Below are 24,063 nucleotides of genomic sequence, written 5' to 3' on the forward strand. Positions count from 1 at the left end.
ACTGCGGAACACCAACTGCCAACAAAATACTGATGCAACTACACAATTGTTCTAAAATACATTTACACTAACCTATAAATAATTATTTGACGAATGATTATAGTAATCAATGGAGAACGGAGAACGGAAATGGAGAACTGTTTAGGGTAGTCTCCGGTATCTATCTAAGTTACTGGTAAAAGAGAATCCCACTTATAAAATTTATCAGGCTACTTCGAACCTTGAATCCTTTGGAAGAGAGTCCAGTTTGCAACGATACTTTTTCATGAGATAGTAAAGATCTGATTTATTACTAACTTCTGTTTGATGTATGTGTTCCTAGTACTGAGATCCGCAATCGCGCGGTCGCGGGGCAACACCGCAACTTTAATGATCTACATATATAAATACTAGCTGACCCAGCAAACGTTGTTTTGATTAATAAATTATTTCTAGTTGTATGTATTTTTTAATGCCAATTTAAAAAAAATAAAAACAAAAAATTTCGTCCAAAAGATACATTTTTTTTTGTGTGAGCAACCCTTAACACTTAGAGGTATTAAAAATAGATGTTAGTCGATTCTCAGACCTACTGAATACGCATATAAAATTTGGTAAAATCGGTTAAGCCGTTGCGGAGGAGAACGGTAAATAGCACCGTGACACGGGAATTTTATATATTAGATTAATTTTGTTTCTCGTCCCTTCAGGGCGTCAAACTGCCTAGCTAAAATGACTCTGCTTAATAATTATTTATTCATTTAATAATTGGCACTTCAACGACTTATTCACTAATACAATTTCAGTATCAACAAATAATTATAATAACTGTTTGCAAACTTAAAACCATTTATTTACACATCTACAATTTCTTACATTACCTTCTCTAGTGTCATATTTACACCCTATTGTTTACGTACTTTAAGCTTAATCCTTGTAGCTTAAAAAATTATATGACACAATACTTTCATACAGATTTTCATCCCATTTTTCGAAAAAAAAGGTCGTTTCTGAGGTTCTGTACCATCTGCCTTCTTATACTAGCCGGCTTCATGCCCTGCGAGTAAAAACGGAACCCTAATAAGTATGAGGTTCCGCTATCCGCCCGCGCCCGTCTGTCACCAGATCTCAATTTCAACCGTGATAGTTTTCCATGGTAACAAATGGTTGAAACTGTTAAAATGAGTCCATAAAATTGGCCATAAAGGTCCTTCGCACACAGGAATTAGTTTAAGAAAATATTGTTCTAAGAAAAAGTGGATTTAATCCGAATGCCGCCTTCTTGATAGGCACAGACGTACCAGGCTATCAGACTAATAGAGGAGTTTATGGAGGTCGTACCAACCACCCCTCGTTCCAGTGGGGTGAGGAGCAAATTTATACGTCAAAATTTTAGGCGTACCGAACAATAAGTTGTCGTCTCTTTCTGACTACACGAAATTGCCTTTAATGGACGTTGCGGAAAGCAGTCAGAGTGTAAACAGTAGTTCTACTAAACGCACACATTTATGATGTTAGTGTATTTACTTCCCGTTTTGTGTAGTGGTGTAATGTTTGCACGACTGGGTTTAGAACACAGGATAGGGAAATCCCGCGTAATGTTTCATCTATATCAACCACAGAATTTAAACGAACTTAATTTAAATTTTAAACGAAATATAAAATAGAACTAAATTTTGTAAATTGGTCAAACTTGGATAAATGTAATAATTGACAAGCAAAAAGGGAAGCGTCATAGCTGCAATCAAAGTATTAATACTGTTTACTAAAGTTGAAATATTGGAGATGAGCAAAAAGAATTCTATGATTATATCGTTAAAATCAACTTTGTTAATAATACATTTTATGATAATGTGCTCTAAATTGTATAATATTTTTTGTAAAACAAAACAAACATACTTGCATGCTGCTATAGCGGAAACAGAGGCCAATTTTTATATTTAAGAATTGTAAATACCTGTTATCGCAAGTGAATAAATGATTTAAAAGAAATTTTATTTACTTTCATGGATTTCGACATAAAATTTAAAGAGAACTTTGAGTGGTAACTAATAAATACAGTAATCATTTAAATAAACTAATAAGAAACATTGGTAAAACTAAAAAAATACATATCGACGACGCTATACTAAGCATTTCATAAAATAAAGGCTTTCCCAATACACGTCATTGTGTGTAGTGAGTGACGTCAGACCGGGCATTCATTCATACTGTTCCCGTTTATGCTACCCTAGTACCAAAGGCTTCCGGAAAAACGCACTGGCTTCTTTCAATCGACCAGTGATCCCGTCGCTCTGGCTCAGGCAGTTGAAGGGGCCCGGGGTGTTTTTAGTCGGTGCGATTCCGACATATCCCCTCGCCGTGCCCTCGGCGTGGGTTGAAGTCATTAGAGTTTCACCCCGGACAAAAAAAGAAGGGGACACATCGCTTAATGCAATGAACGTTGAGTATTGAGTTGTACACCATTCGTAAATATTATTGTAAGGTGAAATAAAATGAGGAATAAACAAACAATAAGAAAAATGTAATGAAATTTTTAGATTAAACCACATTCTAGCTCCGTTTCGGGGTTTTTAAGAAACGCAGCAGAAAGCAGTAGATATCAAAGATCCACAATTAAGATACTGCTTTTTTACCACTACGCAGGCTACGGAAAATCCAACGCTTATTTGTTTGTCTCTTTAATCCTTCGTGTATAAATAATTACAATGGCCATATGTTTATTTAATTTAAATTGTACAACGTGGCAATGCAGGCAGCCTTCTAGGCATGTTTCCCGACTTTGGCAAGAATGAGGATGTCTTTTTTGACGCTTTGTAAATAATGTATATTTTTCTTTTTATATTGATATAGTTTTAAAAATGTAAATATTAGTTTAGTTTAATTTATTGTAATTTTTTTTTTCGACGATTACTCGACGTTCGATTGCCTATTGTTTTGCGTTCGGTGCTTAAAACGTCGTAAGTCGCACGAAGATATCCGGCTTGAAGGACCATCTTAATGCCTTAGGCATTGTCTACCAGTCAACCAAACTGACCGGGTTTCTATACTATGTAACTTTTAACTCACGCTTCGTTATTTAACCTTTTTTGCTCTTACTTTATTTGCCTTTAAAAAGTTTTATATTAGTAGTGCTTCTGACATAACTTGTTCACGACGCTCTTCTCCTCCCTCGGTTGCCATGGATACCACGCGCGTATTTGGTACTAGGGAAACATGAACGAACAGGAGCTACACATGACTATCCAACGAGTGATAAGGACGGGGATAATAATCCCTCGCTATCTCAATGTAACTCAGTAACGGTCCGATTGTTTACGTTTTTTATCTCGTCTCCTTGGCCTTAGTATATTTAGTACAAGAGAGTTATCGCAGTTTTCTACTGAATTTTTGGTATATAGTATAGAACTGACATATAAACTTGGTTTAAAAATTGTTTAAGTCAATTTTATAGTTTTCATGTACCGAATTGATCAGTTTACTGTCTGGAATGAAACACACTGAGCTTCAAACGGTCATAACAACATTTTTAAATCATTATGTAAAGACACTCAGAGGTCGAGCGTATGATGTATTTGCACAATGAACTATAGTGGTTGGCAGACAAAATGATAAAATTATTTGAAAATTACTGGAGTATAACACAAATGAGAAAAAGCTTCACTAAATAGACTTACGAATAATACAAAACAGTCACGAAAACTGGTAAATGTTAGTTAACATTATTTGATAGTGGCCAGCTTCATACCATTTCCTTAACTAGTATCTCCCAGTCTCCTGACATTCATGATCTCTCAGTGGCAGGTTGTGGTTGGTGCAGGTTTATCTATTGGAACTAGTCCTACACGCAGTGAGTACTATAATCAATATCATCGCATGTGTATTCAGTAGAAAGTGAATGGATTTTGCTGGCTTGTGACCTCTTCGTACCCTTTGATATCCTAGTCCATGTTCCATCACTATCTATTGCGTATATTGAGTGAGGGCGCATATTTACGTTGCAGCTGAAGAGTTTATTTGTTAGAACGCGCTTTTTTCTGGAATTACTAATAAAACGCGCTAACGATTTGCTATCCGCGTATAGTAATAGGTACTAATAACTTTGGCGTGCGAATCCTTCTCATATATACGGCTACCTAAGATTAATAACTGTATTCTAAATGACTTAAATAAAAACGACTAACATTTTAATTAAAATTTAAAGTTTCCCATCAAGCAATTTTCAATGTTAGGGAAGCTGGTAATGTGGATATTGACCCCAGAGGTGAAGTGCAAACGTTCAGGGCTGGCCGATACGTGAGCAGCAATGAAGTGGCGTGGCGAATCTTTGGCTTTCAACTTCACGAGAGAAACCCCACTGTCAGCGCGTTTACTGCAAGGAGCACAATTTCCAGGATTGAGCGGCGACGCCTCCAAAGACAAAATTGGCGTCATTTTTCCAAATCTCAAGTGAAACTTTGCAAAAACCCTACTGTACCCTGAAGTGCCGAAGTATTACATGTGGAATGCATCAAGGAAAGAATGGAAACGCCGTGTACAGGGGACTCCTGTAGAGGAAGCTGGAAACAAACTAGGTCAAATGTATACCATGCACCGTGCAGTTACTGTTTACGCATGTTGCTCAATCAGGAGCGAGGTCCGGTGAATTTTCAGGCACTGAAAAAAGTTGATGGTTTAGAACGAGTGACATTCGGGGAAGCATGTGAGACACGTGGGCTTTGGAAGATGACAAGCACTGGGACTTAACCACGAGGAAAGCAGTACTGTTTCGCTTAGCAGACAAACTCAGAGAGCTGTTTGCAATTTTAGCAAGCACTTGCGGCCTCTCCAACTCTCTCCAGCTGTGGGATAAATACAAGGACGCACTGTCTGACGATATCGCGCATAGGCTACAAGGCAAGAATGAAGACTTGATAATCAGTGTAGCTCTGAAGTTCATAGAGGACAAAATAATCAACTTATCTGGAAAAAATATAGCGGATTTTGGTTTACCCCAGCGAAGGGAAGATTGTCAAGCGAGGTGATAAGAGAACTTAGGTACGATATTACAGCTTTAGATACTTTTGTCATTGAAATGGCGCCAGGTTTACTCGCCGAGCAACGGTAGATATGTTTATGATTGAATCATGCAGCGCGTAAATAGTGGTGAAGTGGGACTCTTTTTCTTCACACACCGGGGAGTAATGGCAAGACATTTTTGCTAAACCTGCTGCTGGCCCTGGCTGTGGCTTCCTCGGAAATTGCATAACTGAAATGTAAAACTTCAGCTATTTTTCTCAATTACAGCGCTAGCAATAACTTTAATTTTTATTCCATTTTTTATTTCTATTTGAAACAAATTCTGAAGTCTGAAGAAAGTCTTCGCAGACGAAGTCGCGGGTAAAAGCTAGTAAGTTTTATAAATTAGTAAAATGCTTTTTACTACAAGCATGTTTAAGTAGAAATAAATAAAAAAAAGATCAAATAAAAATCAAAAACTTTGGCGAAAGTGGCCCATGAGGGGATCGAACCCACGACCTTCGCGTTATTAGCACGATGCTCTAACCAACTGAGCTAATGGGCCGGTGATATTCTCTGTGAAAAGCTCGTCCATATGGGTGAAAAATCAATACTTGCGATCTCGGCGCAAGGACGATTTCACTCTACTAGGGACCCAGAAGTGAAAGCATACCATACAAGCAACTAAAACGTTAAAATACCAATATTACCTTAACTTTATGGTTATTTGCTTATGTCAACTTTTAGAACACTAAATGGGTGTATTTAAAAAATCTTTAATATCTTAAAACCTAAAATTATAACATTAAAAGCATACTATAATATAATAATCTACTGGTATTAACGGACTAGCTGTTGCGCACGGCTTCATCCGCGGCTATGAAGGTATGAGGCAGGATTTTTACAAATCGGTAAAATAGGTTGAGAGCTATCGTGAAACGGAAGTTTAATACTATTTTAAAGTACAATACTCATATATTGCACAGAAACAAACCGGCGTCGCTACAACAATAATAATTATGCTGCTTTGGTTGCACATTCAATTATTTAAAAATATCTATATTTATTTACAGTACAATAATTTGCTAAATACAAAAAAAACGGGTCGTGGCGCTTTAGGGACCGGGACCGCCGTCCCATATTCCCTCTATAGATATAATAATTATATTTGAGTAGTATTTTGGGACCACAAATAAAAAAGTAAAATAAGTCTTACGAAAGCACGGTGAACCAAATAATTTTAAATAAATATAAATAAAACTATTTTCATTAAATATAAATTATCTTTTATTCCTAAAATCACAGCTTTCTATTAGAATAAAAAATATTTAGTTACTCATTATGAACGTAATTATATAACTTTAGAAATATCATAAGTCTTCCAATTAAATATATCAATCGCATAACGAGACAACCTCTTACCTAAATTAAACGTTAAAAATAAACAGTATCTTAGTAAGTACATAGCGGCAGTAATGAAAATCTCTACACTTACATATTCAAAACTATTAAGTACTATTAAAAACCAAAAGACTAACTAAAATATGAAAACTCTTATACACCGATTAATATACTCACTCTACCGGCCAGGGCTCCGCTTCATTTAGTGTTTGTATTACTCCTACAGCCCTGACTCGGTTGTTTTAGTAACGAAATACACCCAACGTTTATGCATTCCTGGTACCAATAAATTTGAATGTAGATTTTTATATCTTTACACCTTAACAAAAAAACCTCACGGACCTAAATAAATTGATCTCACAGTCAAACAGTTTGTACTGTTTTATTGTAAGTTCATAAGAATACTATGTGTACTTTTATAGAAAAAAAAAGTCAAACACTTGTCAGTTTAATATAACACAACAATAGCACTTTCCTTACTGCGTCTGCATGGCCATGATCCTGTTGCCTTGGAAACGCGGGTAACCAATGCATGCGTCTAGATACCAGAGCAGCAGTAACATGAAGGGTTATTATTTAACATCGAAAAAATATTTTCAACTTTTAAGGCCGCTCTAGACTTAGTCAGCGGATCACGTCACAAACAATACTCAATTGCTTGGTCTCTTGCAATTTCTTAATTACCGTAATTTATATCAGGAATTGAACTTATAAAGATTATCTAGTTTCAAATCCCTTTTTTTCAAACCTATATCGATTTCGTAATGTAACGAAATCTAAGAGATGGAAGATGATATCCGTTCTTTATTTACTTTACTAAATTAGAAATATTTATTTTAAGTGATAAGTTAAATAAATAGGCTAGTTGAACTAGTTGGATTGCTGAGAGCCTTTTTGATGAGCTTGCTCTCATCGGGCGGCGGTCCCGGCAAAATTCAGACTGGCAAAGATGCAAAATACTAGGAGCCCATGAGCGTTAGAAGCTTAATGTTGAAGATCCCCTACTCGTATACCTTCAGTTACGCGAGTACTGATATTTGAATGCGTCGCACCTCATTTTTGTTGATGGTGTGAAAGAGTCGATTTGCTTGGTCATCATGGATCATGGCCTGTTCTACAGTAGGACACGAGGCTGATAACGCGTCATGCAAATATTACAATGACATCATTCGTCGTACCTGTCGTTTAAGAACCCAATGGAGTACACAACGATGAACTAGACCTGACGGAAAGTCATTGCTGTCGTGGAAACTGGGTCGGCTAGCATATGGTACGCGACATGCGTCGGCACGGTCGCGCCATTCCTTGTTGTAAGATTAGCGGTCTTGCCTTGCCTTGCTGCTGGGAGCGGCGGAAACCTAAAACGGTGGAAATATAATAACCTCATTTCTAATTATATTTTTGAACCGTATAGTTTGGGACATGGGCACCCGGTGCACGAGATTTTGATAAAGACTTGTTTTCTCAAAGAATTAGCATTGCCAATCATCGTGGCAATACTGCCACCCTTCTGAGGCACGTTTCTCGAGCCATAAATAGTAATTTGTTATATCAAAATGCTAGGAATAGCCGCCTGTCGTATACATAATTAAGTTAAATAACGATCAAACTTATATTGATAGAAATTAAGTATTAATACCGTATGTAATGGAGAAACCGTACCATACGAGATCTACAACAATAATAAATAAGGAAAAAATAACTTGAACAAATAACATTTTTACTAAAAAGAGACTACATAAATCTATTTAATTTAATGTCCCTTAGGCACCCATCATTATGTTGGATGAAATGATAAACCATAGACCATCATCTCGGCACGCTCTTGGACTACACAGCAAGCTGGCAAAGTTTATCGGTTGGGTCTCGGCGATACTGACGTTTTTGTACCAGGTGCCCAGAAGCGCAAGCAAGTTACTCACTAAAATTATATGTGTAAAAAATCTATAACATAACCTAAGCTTTAGGCGCTAACATCTACTTTTGAACGCAAGCTGGTAACACTGTCAACCAATACAATCATTTTTAATCCTAGTTATGGTCTTTTTTACAAGATTTATACAACTTAAAAACAAACAGCACTGAAGAGCTAAAAATAAACTAAATAGTTATGATCGCTGCCAAAATGAAGATCATCCATCTGCATTAAAAAAAAATACTAACCGAAGTCACCACGCCGATTATTAACACATGATTGTAATTAAGTTTAATCAAAGCCTAATTTCGCAAATCGCTGATACCTCTGCATTTGGTCTATGACTGCCTTAGATCAAGATCGTTATTTTGATACCATACATGAAAATACTATGAAAATTTTTATAATGTAAATAAATCTGAATTACAAAGGGCCTCTCGTATTTAACAACTTGTATGTATCTGAGGGCACGGCAGTGCCCCTGCCAAGTCTCGAGCAAAACGGGCACGGCCGTACCATCTTTTCTCGAAGCGATTCGCGGCTGTTTCACCCCCCCTGTATCTTCGACGTGGACGAAGCTAGGAGTTTAGCTTTTCGGGGAATAATAGTAGGCATTAGAACAAGCTTAAGTTCGAAATTACATGCCAATTGAATTAATGGTTTAGGAGTTACGGTCGATCAAAGTTACACCATTTTGTCACTCACTGACTCACTGACTCACTGACTCACTGACAGATCATCAAAAATCTAAGGTACTTCTAGCAGACTTAGAAACTTCAAATTTTGCACCAAGATAGGTCCTTAGCCACATATAAAGGAAAAATTATAAAAACATTAAAAAATAATATGCCATAGAAAACAATTTTATATTTGCGGTTTGGCAAGAACATTATGTATGGATTTTGACTGCATTGTTAACTTTGTTCGTTGTTTAAGTACCTATTCAATTGGATGAATACATACATAGAATAGAAAAGAATAATATAAATGTAATACACAGACTATCATTAATACAAATTAATACATAAAATTCATAATTCATTAAATTAATAAAGCTAAAACTCCATTGTATTGCGATAAATATTGTATGCGCGCTCGATAGATGGCGTTGTACGTGTCTGAATCGCGCTATGGTTTCGTTACAAAGCGCAGTCTAAGTAGTACTTCAGAATGATTCGATAATTTTCATTTGATAGCGCCACCTGTCTATGAAAAACCATTTCGAAACTAAAAAATATTGTAGTGATAATTGATATTCGGAGAACTTTACGTGTTATTTAGTTTAGTTTAGCTATAGTTTGTAAGTTAGTAGATATATATATGCATATATATATAAGTTTAAGCTTGTTTACATTAGAAGTAACGAAGTCTCAGAGAAGAAACAAAAGAGATAGAGATAGAGAATGGGTTCTAAGCAAAGCAGTAGCTGAAGTCCTAGAAATTATGACACCTAAAAAAAAGAAAGAAATACACTTACAAAAAATAAATGAGATCCCACCAAAAACATTAAATGTAAAAAAATGCCAAGTCTCTCGATGCAGTCTTTCCATCGTAAAAAGTTTTGAGATCTCATAGAAGCCAAGTCCTATTCAAAATATTTTGTAGTTATAAATCAACATTTAGTAATTGTATCAATAGTTTTCTTTATATTATAATTATAGTGACTTGGCAATGAGCACAAATTAAAAGCTGCTTGATGCCTGGAATTATGTGCAAATGTTACTGACGAGACCAGTGATCAGATTATTTGTTATGTGTGAATCATGATGGTCACTACCGACTACATGCTCCAATACAATAATTAAGAATACCTTACGGGCCATCGCTTTATGAAAGTAAATGAATCGAGAGTACACTAAGACTGACTGCCGTTGCCGAAATTCGGTTGGGACGACACGGATAAACCAAAAGAAAATTAATTTTGTGATATTAATGTTTACGCATGCGGTGTGTGTAACTTTCAACTCCTACAAATATGCCGTTTTATTTGTTTCTTCTTGTGCTCATTGCCAAGTCACTATAATTATAATATAAAGAAAACTATTGATACAATTACTAAATGTTGATTTATAACTACAAAATATTTTGAATAGGACTTGGCTTCTATGAGATCTCAAAACTTTTTACGATGGAAAGACTGCATCGAGAGACTTGGCATTTTTTTACATTTAATGTTTTTGGTGGGATTATAATTGTTCTTAAGGCTTTGATTCACTATCGTGAAAGTATTTGTTTGGTACATTTGTATATTTATTTCGTCCTTTTGTTCAGTATGCAAACGATCAATATATCAAATGTTCATTTAAAGATACAATGAGGATGTAATATGAACGACGTTGTTGTGAAAAATGTCTACTCCTTATTGTTTTCCGTAGTCAAACGCGAGTTCTGCGCTACAACATCCGCGTAGAGTACAAATGTCTACGCGTAGGCTGCGTAGACTTGTCACTCGATCGATGCTACGTTCAACCTAAGCCGGTTGAACGTAGCATCGATCGAGTGACCTAATCACTAGCGTAGCCCTAATCACTATACATGGTTTCATAGAAAAATCTACTAATGATACCATAGATTTTTAAGGTTGCTTCGTTATATAAACGTAATCTCCTGATTCTTATAGGCACTTAGTATTTCGCTCCTTTGTCAGTCTTAAATTTAGCCGGTAGGTACTGCCGCACGAATCGAGCGGGAGTTGCGATGAAGAAGATCGCAATAAGTGCAGCATAATAACGTAATGATGGTAAACTTCGGATATTTTATTCACCTTTCAATTCTCAATAATTGGATGTAGCTTAATAATGACTCAGCTGTCGTCCAAAATCCGGGTGAGATGTATGGTTGGTACGAAAGAGAAGACATGCAAAATTTACATGAGAGGCAAATATCAGGGAATTTATATCAAAGAGACCAAGCCCAACTTCAAACTCATCACCATCATGCAAATAAGAATGCTTATACAGTTTTTTGTTTTTGTTTTCCCCATAACCTTTATTTTCTTGATTTGCTTCTTTAGACTACACGAGAGCTGGAAAATTATCCTTAAAAAATCATCTTTTATATTACTGCTGTCCTAGTACCCAGACGCATGAATCAGTTAGCCGCGTATCCATGGCAACAGGATGATACAGACAAAGGACAGATGAATTTTATCATAATGGCTGTCTGGTGAGGAAATATTTTTTCCCCAATTATAATATAGTCCGCAATTTTTTTTTGCACCTGCAAAAATGCCTTTTTCTTTATTCAAGAGGCCTTTGCCAAGCAATGGGGCGCAGTAGATTAGAAAAATAACGGCTGGCTAGTGACGTAACGATGTCATCACGTATCCATTATTATAATATATTACTAGCTGTTTATATATTATAACTTAAAATTTTATATTGGGTTTCAAAGGTATACATATTTACACGAAAATTCATTGGTCCTAAGAATGCAGAAACTTCGGAAGCTATCTGATCATAGTGATCACTAGTGCAACCGAAACAGAGGGGTAAAACGCGAAATCACATAATGTGGGACGAGAGAAGAAAGTTCAGTCTTTTAAAAATATAGGATGTAGCATGAACATGCGCAATAGGTAGTCATAGACTAGGATATCAAAGGGTACGAAGAGGTCACTAGCCAGCAAAATCCTTTCACTTTCTACTGAATACACATGCGATGATATTGATTATAGTAACTCACTGCGTGTAAAACTAGTTCCAATAGATAAACCTACAACCTGCCACTAAGAGATCATGAATGTGAGGAGACTGGGAGATACTGGTTAAGGAAATGGTATGAAGCCAGCCACTATCAAATAATGTAAACTAACCTTTTACGACATGGTGTTTATTTTCGTAAAAAAGGAGGACAAGTAATCAATTCAATAAATAAAATATTATGTGCAACGGGGCTATCGGGAAAAAAGTTTTAACTCGAAACTACAACGTAATTTTGTCTTTGCGATTCAAAATTTGCAACATGTGTACATTCCAAGCGACCACTTTATGTCAATAACAAAGATGAGTGTGTCACATTGTCTGCACGGGTAGCCGTTAAAGTAGTAGTGCTTTAGGTCAATATGCATGTTTTCAATCTGAGAGTTCCGTATGCCTTGAAACCAAAAATGATGATATTTCACTTGTGAAGATGACATTCGATGCGCTCTTGGACACGTTCGATCTTCACGAAATTAGAGTTGTTACACTAGGGACCCAGTGCTGCAAGTAAGTCTAGACTAACAAAATACAACAGATGCATCACTAAATGCATCAACAATGGAACCTAAGCTGCAAGTTTTAAGGTCCAACTTGGCACACACGTGTGATAAATTACATAACCTACAGAACGTGCGAAATATACCAATAGAGACGATAGAGGTTTAGAAAGAGATAGTCGTATACATAAGCCTCAAAATGACTGGGAGAACATTAATGATTGAAGTTACTATGAATAACACTTACTTGAATTGTCTGTAGTAACAGTCCTTGTAGGTACTAAGTCAGCTTTAAGAGAAAAGGTTTAGTATTATTTGTATAAATTAGTATTGTTTGAATTTAAATTGCCAATTTGATTTTTTACATTCAACTTATTGGGTTCAGGTTATTTTAATAATTAATACGTCCGATCAAGTAAGAATTCTTTTATTGTCAACTAAGAACAAAAACTACTGACAACTGCGAAAAAACAACCGCACTTCAAACATCAGAAAAATAAAACATTTTAAATTCAAACTATGACAAAGGAGGTCAATCTCATTATAAAGTTTATAATCTAACACTCCCACTTAAACTTTATAATGGAATCCAATACCTACATACTAAATTACTTCTACACACTTTATAACAGGATAAAAATATGTTGCACATAACAGATTATGCTAATAAACAATACTTAACTATTATTATATTTTCATTTTATTTAAGTACTCAAGTTCAATATTTGATCTCTATTTTTGATGAACTTACCAGGAGGTAAAGCTTTTGTGAGAAAGTCTGCTAGTTGACACATGCTCTGTACATATTTTATGTTTATTATATTATTTTGAACATTTTCTCTAATAAAGTTATATCTTATGTCAATGTGTTTAGTTCTTTTGTGGTATACAGGATTATGAATTAATTTAATGGCGCATTGGTTATCAATACACAAAGTAATACATAATTGTGGTTCATCAATATCAGTTAATAACTGTCTAAGCCATAAAATTTCTTTGGCGGCTTCACTTGCGGCCACATACTCTGATTCAGTAGTTGATAATGCTACTGTATTTTGCTTTCTACTTGCCCAGGTCACAGGCCCTCCATTCAACATAAAAATGTATCCAGAAATCGATTTCCTAGAATCAATATCTGAGGCAAAATCAGAATCAGAATAACCCATTAACTCACTTTTACAATTATAAGCAATACAAATATCTATTGTCTTTATTAAATGTCTAATTATTCTTTTGACAGCATTGACATGATTCTTATTTGGGTTATTTAAATATCTACTAACTATATTTAATGAATAAGCTAAATCAGGTCTAGACACTATTGACAAAAACATTAGGGCTCCCACTGCTTCTCTATATGGAAAGTTTGTTGCATTTTCGCCGTCGTTTTTCATCAAAATAACATTATTATCAGCAGGGGTACTACATGGAGTGGCTTCAGACATATTAAACTTTTTAATCAAGTGCTTTATATACTGCTTTTGACTTATTACAATTGAATTATTACTCTTAGTTATCTCCATACCAATAAAAGTATTATCTTAAAATCTCAGCAATCAAGCAATGCTGTCAGTCAGCGACATCTTGTATTGGTAAAACTTTTCGTGCACCATCATTTTGTTTAGTTCAGACTTTGCTTCATAGATAGATTCCAATTTTAACATTATTTCTCTTGCCGTTTCACAGTTTTCAATAAGCGAGATTTGGCCGAGATCCATTGAGGACGTTATGATGAACATTGCCATCCCGTCATCTCTTTCCCACTGTGTATCAGCGACCTTGGGTTTTTCCTTCTTGATATCTAATCCTTTTGCTTTTAAAGCACAATTAATTTGAAATTTCCATTGTCTGAAATTGTTGCCGCAAAACTTCTCAATTTTCATGGAATTGTTAACCTCCATGATTTATTACGTTATTCGAGCCGGAACTATTATTACTTTCACGAACTAAAACGTGACTGCTCTTTACTTATCGACAAACGCGTATTCTGGGCCCATAACCTATTGGGTTCAGGTTATTTTAATAATTAATACGTCCGATCAAGTAAGAATTCTTTTATTGTCAACTAAGAACAAAAACTACTGACAACTGCGAAAAAACAACCGCCCTTCAAACATCAGAAAAATAAAACATTTTAAATTCAAACTATGACAAAGGAGGTCAATCTCATTATAAAGTTTATAATCTAACACAGCTAAATGAATAGATAAAACCGGTTAGGCGCGAGTGACACTCAAATACATAGTACAAAAACGAAAAAAAACCTAACATCAAATTTATGACCGGACCTTCCGCTGCTTTATATACATTTAATTTTTATTATTAGATATTCGTTCGTTATACATCAGAAATACATCACCTGTGTTTTTTTTAACATACTTGTCATTTTTCTTTGCCATTTCATAACATTTGTCGATGACTGCCCAACCTAGTGATAGATGGACAGACGGGTAGACAGTGAATCATTCGCCGCGATCTGTTTGAGACCTTTGGGTCCAGGAGCCTAACAATTAAAAACCGGTTAATAGTTCAAAAGAAGAATACTTGCTCTAAGCTTTTAGGATTCTTATATTTCGTGCATTGTACGTAGCCTAAGTCACCACGCCTACTATTTATACCAGAAAGTGAAAGGAGTACAAGGAGTTACCTCTTCATATCTCATGATACCCTAGTTTTTGATCTTCTGTTGCGCGAGTTCTATACTGCAGTGATGGTTTAGCGCTAGAAGATGCTGTGGCAGCGATGTATTGTATATTATTATGTAGACTCCACTAAAGAAGTGCACATTCATTTACTAATAACTGAGTCATGTAATTAATAAATCGCAATATAATACGTAAATATAACCACAAGTAAAGTTTTAAAACGAAAGTACTTACTAAACCCTATTATTAATTCAATACCCCAAAGTATTTTTGGAATAGATTAAACTTAGACGCTTTACAAGAATAGAAGAAGACATGTTCAAAATGGCGAATAGACCGTGAATGCCTGATATTAGGACAACATAAAATTCGAAGCGTCAGTTTGAGGTTTTAGTTGCAGTAGTACCCCGTAGGATAAATATATTCATCCTTGTCGGCAACAACGAGTGTAACTGAAACAGATGTATCACTGTACCTGTCGATGAGAACACATTTTGGTGGCGGGAAATTTTCAATTTATCGGGAAGTAAGTTAGTTCCTGACTTGCATGGTATCCTGGTTGGTAGGGATGTATATGATATATCGATATCTTGTATAGCACAACCACAGTGGAAATACTTTTAAACACTGCAAGCCCGCGTTGAGGAGAGGGCAAAAATTGGGAGCAGGTAATGATTGTTGGAGAAGTGTAGTTGCATACATTAAAACAGTAGCTTCAAGGTATTTTGAATGTATTTTAAGTACAAGTCGCAAAGATATGAGGAAGAGAGATGTTGCGCATATATTTTTTGTTAGTTCTTATATTTCATAGGTGAATATGCAGTATACGCAGTTTCTTTAAAAATTCAAATACTGTTTCTGTGTTCGGTAAACCTCCTTAAGGTCTAAAACTTAAGGTCCAATAATTTTATTATGACACCCACTATCATAATAAAATTATTGGACCTTAAGTGCGAATCATAGATTAAACACGTTTGTATTTTACGAATGAACAACTTTTAATATATATATCACTACATCACATATTATAAAACAGAACCGCTTTTTCTGTCCCTATTTCCCCTTGACTACTTAAATCTTTGAAAATACTTGACGGATTTTGATGCGTTTTTTTTTAATAGATAAAGTTATTCATGAGGAAGGTTTTTAAGTATAATCTATGCATAATTTCGTACAGGAACATAGTCAAATTTAGAGATTTCTAATGTATTTACAAAACTAATGTATTTGTAAACGCTGGATTAACCGCAAGAGACACAGTAATGTTCTACAATAGTATGCACCATAAAGAGATCTACAAAAATGCCCGCGAGGGCATATTTCTATCTCTTAAGGTTCGCTCACAATAAAAACTTTATTTGTAATAATTTTTATTGTATACTTTCATCGCAACGCTGACTTAACCCCAAGAGCTATATCAAAATAATGTTCTACAATATTGTTCACCATAAAAAGATCTAGAAAAAAGTCTGAGACAGCATATGTCTTTCTCTTCAGGTTGACTCGCCATAACCATTTTTTTGCCTAAAAAAATATTCCAAAAAAAAACTTCTTTGCGAAGCTGTTTTTGTTGATAAACGATAACTACGACAAGTATTAAATTTTTCAAATTTCAAACATTTATTCCAACTTTTTTTAATTACAATGCAAATATGTATGGTATGAATCTTCATCAGAATAAAGAACGCTACTGAGATTCTGTGGCGTATATTAGCACTGCTCCCGTCCGAAGCCGGGGCGGGTTGCTAGTAGAAGTATAAATTACTCACTATATTTACGCACGTTATTAAATACAATCTGTAAGGAATCAGGATAATTTAAACTTTGGGGTTCGATGGGGCTAAATTTTGGTCTCGTGCCAGCCCAACTACGGGTCTCAGTACCAGGAGCACATAAGTGTATTGGAGGTTAGCAGACTCGACATATTCTAGAAAAGTACAATCGTAAAACGGACCCTGTTCCAACTGATTCACAGCTCTAATTCGTATGAAACATTTTAACACTAGGCTTCCTCTCTGAGTAGTCAGGGACCATGCGTGTCACCCCACTTTTAACTAATAATATTTAGTTGTAATCTATACTAATATATAAAGCTGAAGAGTTTGTTTGTTTGAACGCGCTAATCTCAGGAACTACTGGTGGAAATTGAAAAAAAATTTTTTGTGTTGAATAGACCATTCATCGAGGAAGGTTTTAGGATATATACCATCACGCTGCAACTAATAGGAGCAAAGAGACAATGGAAAATGTGGAAAAAACAGGAAAATATATTCATCTTCGAGGGCTACCGTTGCATGCGCTGCGAAAACGATTCAAAATATCTAAAAAAAAAACATGTATGAAAATATCACAAAAATAAAACTTACAAATACAATAAAAGTATGTACTCTAATAACTTAACCGATTCAAAAAAAATCTTAACATATTGTAACCACGCGGACGAAGTCGCGGGCAACAGCAAGTCATCATCACTACATATTATAAAACAGAAGCTCTTTTTGTGTCCCTATTTTCCCTTGACTACTTAAATCCTTGAAATTATTTGTCGGATTCTGATGCGGTTTTTTTTAAATAGATAAAGTGATCCATGAGAAAGGTTTTTAAGTTTTACCTATGCATAATTTAGTAGAGGAACATAGTCATTTTTAGAGGTTTCAAATGTATTTAATATTTTTTAAGCTTTCATTGCAAACGCTGGCTTAACCGCAAGCGATATTTCAAAATAATGTTCTACAAAATTGTACACCATAAAGAGATTTACAAAAAAATCCTTAGAGCCTATCTCTATCTTTTAAGGTTCGCTCACAATAACCACTTTTTTGAAGTAATTTTATTTAATACTTAAATTGAAAACGCTGCCTTAACCAAAAAAAGGTACTTCAAAATAATGTTCTTCAATATTGTTCACCATAAAAAGATCTACAATAAAGCCGACTCACCATAACCATCACCGTCACTGTTTTAAAATTTATCTGCAGTAAAATAGCGGTTTTAAAATATTCCCCTCTTTTATCTGTGTAATATTATGCCATACCATAGTCACGTCGACGAAACCGCGGGTAACAGCTACTAACACCCAAAGACTGCTACTCTGCCGCAATCCTCAAATCTATCTTTAATAGTGAAATCATATTTGATTTAAAATCATGCTTAAGTTACTATAGGTATATATTACCTTAATTAATCGAACAACGTTTTTCCGCTAAATAGCCGGCGACTATGTAACTGTAAAAGGAATTTCGTGATTGCTGGAAACAACAACCTTTGCCACTCGGCAATTTTACAAAGTTAATAAAGTGGAAATTAAAAGAAAAACTAAACTCATTCTCAGGTACTTTCGGTAGGTAATCTAGTAGGTATGCTTTCGTGCGCAAAGATTTTGCCCTTTTAAACCTCCAACGTAAATAGACAGTGTTAAAAGCTTCGCGTGTCAATTCAAAACAAGATCCTAAGACGAGACTGTCTGCCCGTGACCATGATACCTGCAAAGGTGTCAAAACGTCGAGAACTAAAATCTAGAATTAAACCGCGATAAAATCCGTGAGTGCTTTTAACTCAAGGACATCCCAATGTCCATTGGAATATTTTCGCGCGAAACAATGTATACAATAGTACCTACTGGCCCAATTACTTTAAATTCCGCTGCAGATAATGAAGTGAGATCCTGCCAAAAGCGTAGGTATGATCCTCTCGCTGACTTTTCCTAAATTATAGCTTTAAATAGCCTAATCGATTTGTACACTACTTTTCTAATTATGTCAACGATTGAAAACAAAATACAACGATACTAAATTTACTAATTGCAATGGAAAACGTGGTAGTAACTCAGATTTACAAGAGACATCTATTGTCGAGTAGTTGAATTAAAAAAGTGGTGACCTCTCTTTAAAATGTTTTAAAACCGTTAGTAAGATAGTGGACCAACAACAAAACATCCGGACAACTTTGGCGCTAGTATCGACGAAACTCCTAACGTATCTGCCGCCCTGGTAGCCACACGCGAGGATTGAAATTTGCTTTACGTCCTTTTGGAGTTGAGACGTTTTGGCGGTTACGCTGTTATGGAACTGAACCTCTCGGAAAATCGTGAAAATCGTGGAGTTACGCCGTTATAGATACGGACACCCATCAAAAATTGTGAATAATTCCAATGATGCCTTCCGCTACTAGGAGAACATAGCCATAAAGGAGGTCGTATCGTCGAGTTCCTGACATAAGGCTTCACAATAAAGCAACAGGTGGCAGATTTAAAGTTTGCCACCTGTTGCATTCTCTCCATCTGTGATTCCGCTACTCGATACTAGAGATCGCTGCTCAAAAGCCTCGTAGCACATTTTCAGAATTTTATTCTGCCCCCTGTGGCATTGTCTGTACCTGTGAATACGCTTCTCGATACTAGAGGTCGCTACTCAAAAGCCTCGTAGCACGTTTTCATTTTCCTGTATCCTGTGAGGAGTATGCCGGTTATCCAGCGATATTTTGTGCCTCACTAACGCATATAGCATCGGTATTGTACGTACGGCCCGGATTATTGGATCGGTTTCCCGGAAAGCGGGAGGTGAACATTGATCCTGAAACCTGAAAGAGGCAAGGATATATTTTGTTGCATTCACACTCGTTAAGGCCGCTATTTCGGGCGCGAAGTTTGATATTTGTATGACAGTAGTGTAAATGCTGCTTACTTGGTCGCTACTCGAAGTACCTAATGTTGTTTCTTTAATGAAGCTTAAAATACGAATCACATTTTTAAAAAACTTTTTCCAGTTTCCGAATAAACTGAAATTTTAATGGCTGTGCAGGGAAAGTAAAGCACACGAACGCAGGATCGTGCAATGGCTGAGCGTATCAAATTGGTAACAATTAACCCTTAAACGAATATTTTTGTGCATCGTCTTTTTAAACAGGCAAAAAACAAGGTTATAAGTTTTTCGTGTTTATCTGAGGCATCATAGCTGCAGAACGGATTGAGTGGTTTCTTTTCAGTTCGGTTTGTATTAAAGGCGTATTGTGTGTTAAAAAGTTGTAAGAGGTGAAATTTAGGAAGGCAAACCAAATGTCTGCAAATATACGCGAGACAGGCTTCCTTTTCACATCAGGTACACATTGCGATTGAATTTGTATCATTTTATTCACAAGTTTCTCCCACAGCCTCTTCATGTTCATGTTTTCTAAGTCAGTATTTTTATAATGGAGCTTGACGCGTTTCTACAAACTTACAATAATCAATATACCTAGTTCCAAATGTTCAGCAGAAACTGAAAGTAGCTCGAGATCAACTAACTCCTTCATACCCTATGCTATCCTTGTACACGAATATCTATTGCGCATGTTCAGTACTGCGCTCGTGCTATGCAATGTAGTTATGTATTTTTTCAGAGCTGAAGGTTCAGCAAAAAAGTATGGAAACTATTTTCATAAACGCATATAATAACAGATTTTATTTTGTTACATTCTTTGGTTACAAAAGATAGTTAAAGCTTATTAGGTTAACATGGCATGTTAAAAACAATCAATAAAGTGGTTACCACTATTGTATATTGGCGTCAACATGTTAATAAATTTAACGAACCGAGATAACCCGATATTGTGTCCAACAAAAAACGTTTCAATTACCCCAAAAAACACCAACACCACGATCCCGTTCCTGTCCTTTTTTGGCGGGAACTTTTTTTCAATAATTAGCGGTGTAAAAAAATTATTTGCTTAATATAGAAAATTAAAACAGAAAATGATTACGTCCGTAATTCAACACGAAAACATTACCTTGACATGATTGATATATTGAAAACCCAGTTTTTTAACATATAAATGCATGTGAATATGAATCAAATCTATTTTTTGCTCTGAAAATATAAAATCTCTTGTAGTCTAGGTAATTTCCGTAAATTACAAATAAAATTGTCGTTACACCTTATTTAAAAACAACAGCAAAATAAATTTGAGGTGGATGAATACGTACGGCTCATCGCTAATGGCGTATTTGTTTCAAACAGAAACTTTTATAAATTAGTAGTCCGAAATTATTTGCTCACTCGATTGGTTTTCTTTTCATTTCTCTATTCTCTTGTGTATTAATTATCTATGATCTTTTCCCAGTTATAAAGCTCAACATTTTGAGCTTTATCGCTACCTATCACGTGACCAGATTTGTCGCTGCAGAAAAGCGACGAGCGACTGCTAAAGCCGTTGCTCAACATTTTCAGCTTTGTACCTTTCCTGCGACCGTATTTTGTCGCTTTTTCGAGTAGCGGGAAATTTAAAATGGGGTCACGTGATCAGATTTGTCGCTGTATACGAGCGACGAGCGACTCATGAGGCTACACCTTATAGGTATTTAGAGACGCTTTTAATCAGAATTTAAAAAAGTATATTAAGTAATAGCTATTATACCAACTTATTGGCAATGTACTATTAAATTTGAAATAAAACATGCTTCATGGGTGAGGATTTTTTTAGTATTATAATTTTATACAAAAGTTTGCAATTTCAATCGATTTATACAGATTATACCGAAAACACGTTACTCTAACAATTTAAAATATAAGTAGCATCCGTTCCCGATAGATCTCAAAAAATTATATTTAGAAAGTTTCTACAAATATGAAATAATATAACTACAATTACAATATCTTGCCAGCCTTTTGGGCACGCTCCCAGCCGGCAGCGATGCCGATGAGTTTTTTGATACCTTGATTTTTTTTTTTTGTGTACAGCAAATGATTGTTTAGTTTTAAATTACATTATCATAATATTAATATGTAAAAATCTTGAATACAAAATAACTTTAATAGTATGAAGCCAAAACGTCTAATAAATAAGGCCTGCCCTTTTTTGTATCTGTGAAACCCAAATGTCAAAAAGCGTGAAAAGGCGGGAAATATACAAGACTGAAGACAAGTGAAATTGTAAAATAAAAACTGTAATCGGATTGAACACAACATAACCGGTGCCAATTGGAAAAAAATGTGAGTGAAAGTAAAGGTCGGGACAAACAACTAGGTATATCATTTTTTCTTTATTTAAAACTATACATAACTATACTATACAAATAATTATATCAATTGCTTTATAATTGTAACTTTTACTTTAATAACATTAACATGATAAGGTGTCCCCTGTATTAAATACAATACAGTACAGTACTTGGGTACCTATATTATAATTATTTGGGATTTGGCAGAGGCAGGCTGGTACTTGTTTAGATTATCTGCCAAACTAAGCCGCAAATATAAAAATAACTAATATGCTTGGATTCATATGATTCAAAAAACACAAGACACCTATCAGGTACTTACAAACATTAACAAAATTCCTAATAAGTTAGAAGCATTAATTAATTAATTAATTGTATTGAAAACTATGACAGTAGTTTTGTTTGAAACGGATGTGGAATATTGCAACAGTACTACATACTATTCATAAGGTTTCTAATAATATTGCCCTTAAATTAGATATTGAGTGATGATAGTAAATACTTAATAAAATATATTTAGTGTAAGGTGTCAAAATTTTATAGTATGCACATATTAATATATTATACATGTTGAACACGAGACTGGTTACTGGTTACTGGTGAAGAACACAAGAGTGATCCATAATAAAATATGTGGGTATCCAATAAGTACTATGTTTATTCTATCAGAGCTCAACCATTAATGAATCATTTACACAGACAGCGGGTATTTATAAGACAATCAAACATCAGGGTAGTGGGGAAAGATGATGTGTTGTTTTGTTTGTTGGAATGCACATGTTTTGGTCGTCCTATATTACAAATAATAATTACATAATTTTACAATATTTATAATCATGTCGAAATTGTGTAATTTACAATTATAATAATAATTTGTTTGAGTTAAAACTAATTAATATTGGCACACTATCATACATATATTATATTGTTTCTTAAGTAATTTGTCCTTAGTCTCTCTTGCTTGGTTTTAGTCCATTTTACATTATTTTTAAGCTATTGTTCAGTAAGTGCAGAGCATGTCAAGTAAAGAGGCACACATAATATTAAAACTGTTTGATACATGCACAGTAATTGCTGTGTATGAATTTGGTTTAATAAAATAAATAATTGTAAGAAATTGTAATCTGTTGTTTAAATTGTTAGTTATGATGTGATAAGGAATATTTACTAAACATGTTATAAGGTACAATACGGAATCTGTCTAGTTTATTTAGAGACACCCAAACATGAATTTCATATTGCTTTGTGCATATTTGAATGTTTGTGAAACTCTCTCAACACAAGGATTAAAGTTGCTTTCGGGTATGTCTTTCTTCTTTCAAAAGTAAATCATTGAACCCAGACAGTAAAACTAACTCTTCATCTATAATAGCATGGAGAATAATTGCTCTGATGCAGTACTTATAAGGAACATTAGATGCACAATGGGCTGACAAGGAGACAACATATGGAAAGGGGAGGCCATCATGGAATAGTAATATATAATAAATATATTATAGTAATATTAAATGTTATCCACTATATTGGGTCCAGAATTAATTTTAATTTACTTATTGATCTGGGTGGTTCTCTCCGGAAAAGACCGATGAAATAGAATTTCAGTTCTATTGTACTATGAAATCAAACAACCACTTATTTGAATATTAATAAAGATTGTATAAAAGTAATGTTAAGAATATTTACTTTGTTTCAAAAAATGTAGTAAGTGTTACATACTTAATTAAAAAAATACAGATCAGGTACCTATACGTATACATACCAATGCATACATCAATGAACTACAGAATTTGTTTTATCACTAAAGAACTTTCTAACCAGCAACCACATTAAATTTGAATAACTTATTTTTTGCAATTTTGGTTTTTCAGGACCGCTGTTTTGGCACAAGTTTCGGACTGCACCATAAGGGCTCGAACAGCCAGCTACGCCTTATCATGTTCTACTGCATAAACGT

At 34.9% G+C, this 24,063-nt stretch overlaps 1 long non-coding RNA gene and 1 other non-coding gene across 3 annotated transcripts in view; one reads left to right on the forward strand and one right to left on the reverse strand.

Annotated features, from left to right (window-relative positions):
* The window catches only part of LOC113508723, a 61,288-nt gene that overhangs the window by 20,099 nt on the left and 17,126 nt on the right, over positions 1-24,063 (forward strand). Inside the window, exons 1-2 of one of the 2 annotated variants that reach the window (XR_003402044.1) lie at positions 21,935-22,135; positions 23,978-24,061. This is a non-coding gene — a long non-coding RNA (uncharacterized LOC113508723). Of the gene's footprint in view, positions 1-21,934; positions 22,136-23,977; positions 24,062-24,063 lie in introns of those variants that run through there. The other variant, XR_003402043.1, reaches the window with a different exon arrangement.
* On the reverse strand, positions 5,469-5,542 carry Trnai-aau. The gene has a single exon. It is a non-coding gene; the product is annotated as a tRNA-Ile (tRNA).

The sequence above is a fragment of the Trichoplusia ni genome, chromosome 1 (assembly GCF_003590095.1).
Source record: "Trichoplusia ni isolate ovarian cell line Hi5 chromosome 1, tn1, whole genome shotgun sequence".
Taxonomy (NCBI): Eukaryota; Metazoa; Arthropoda; class Insecta; order Lepidoptera; family Noctuidae; genus Trichoplusia; species Trichoplusia ni.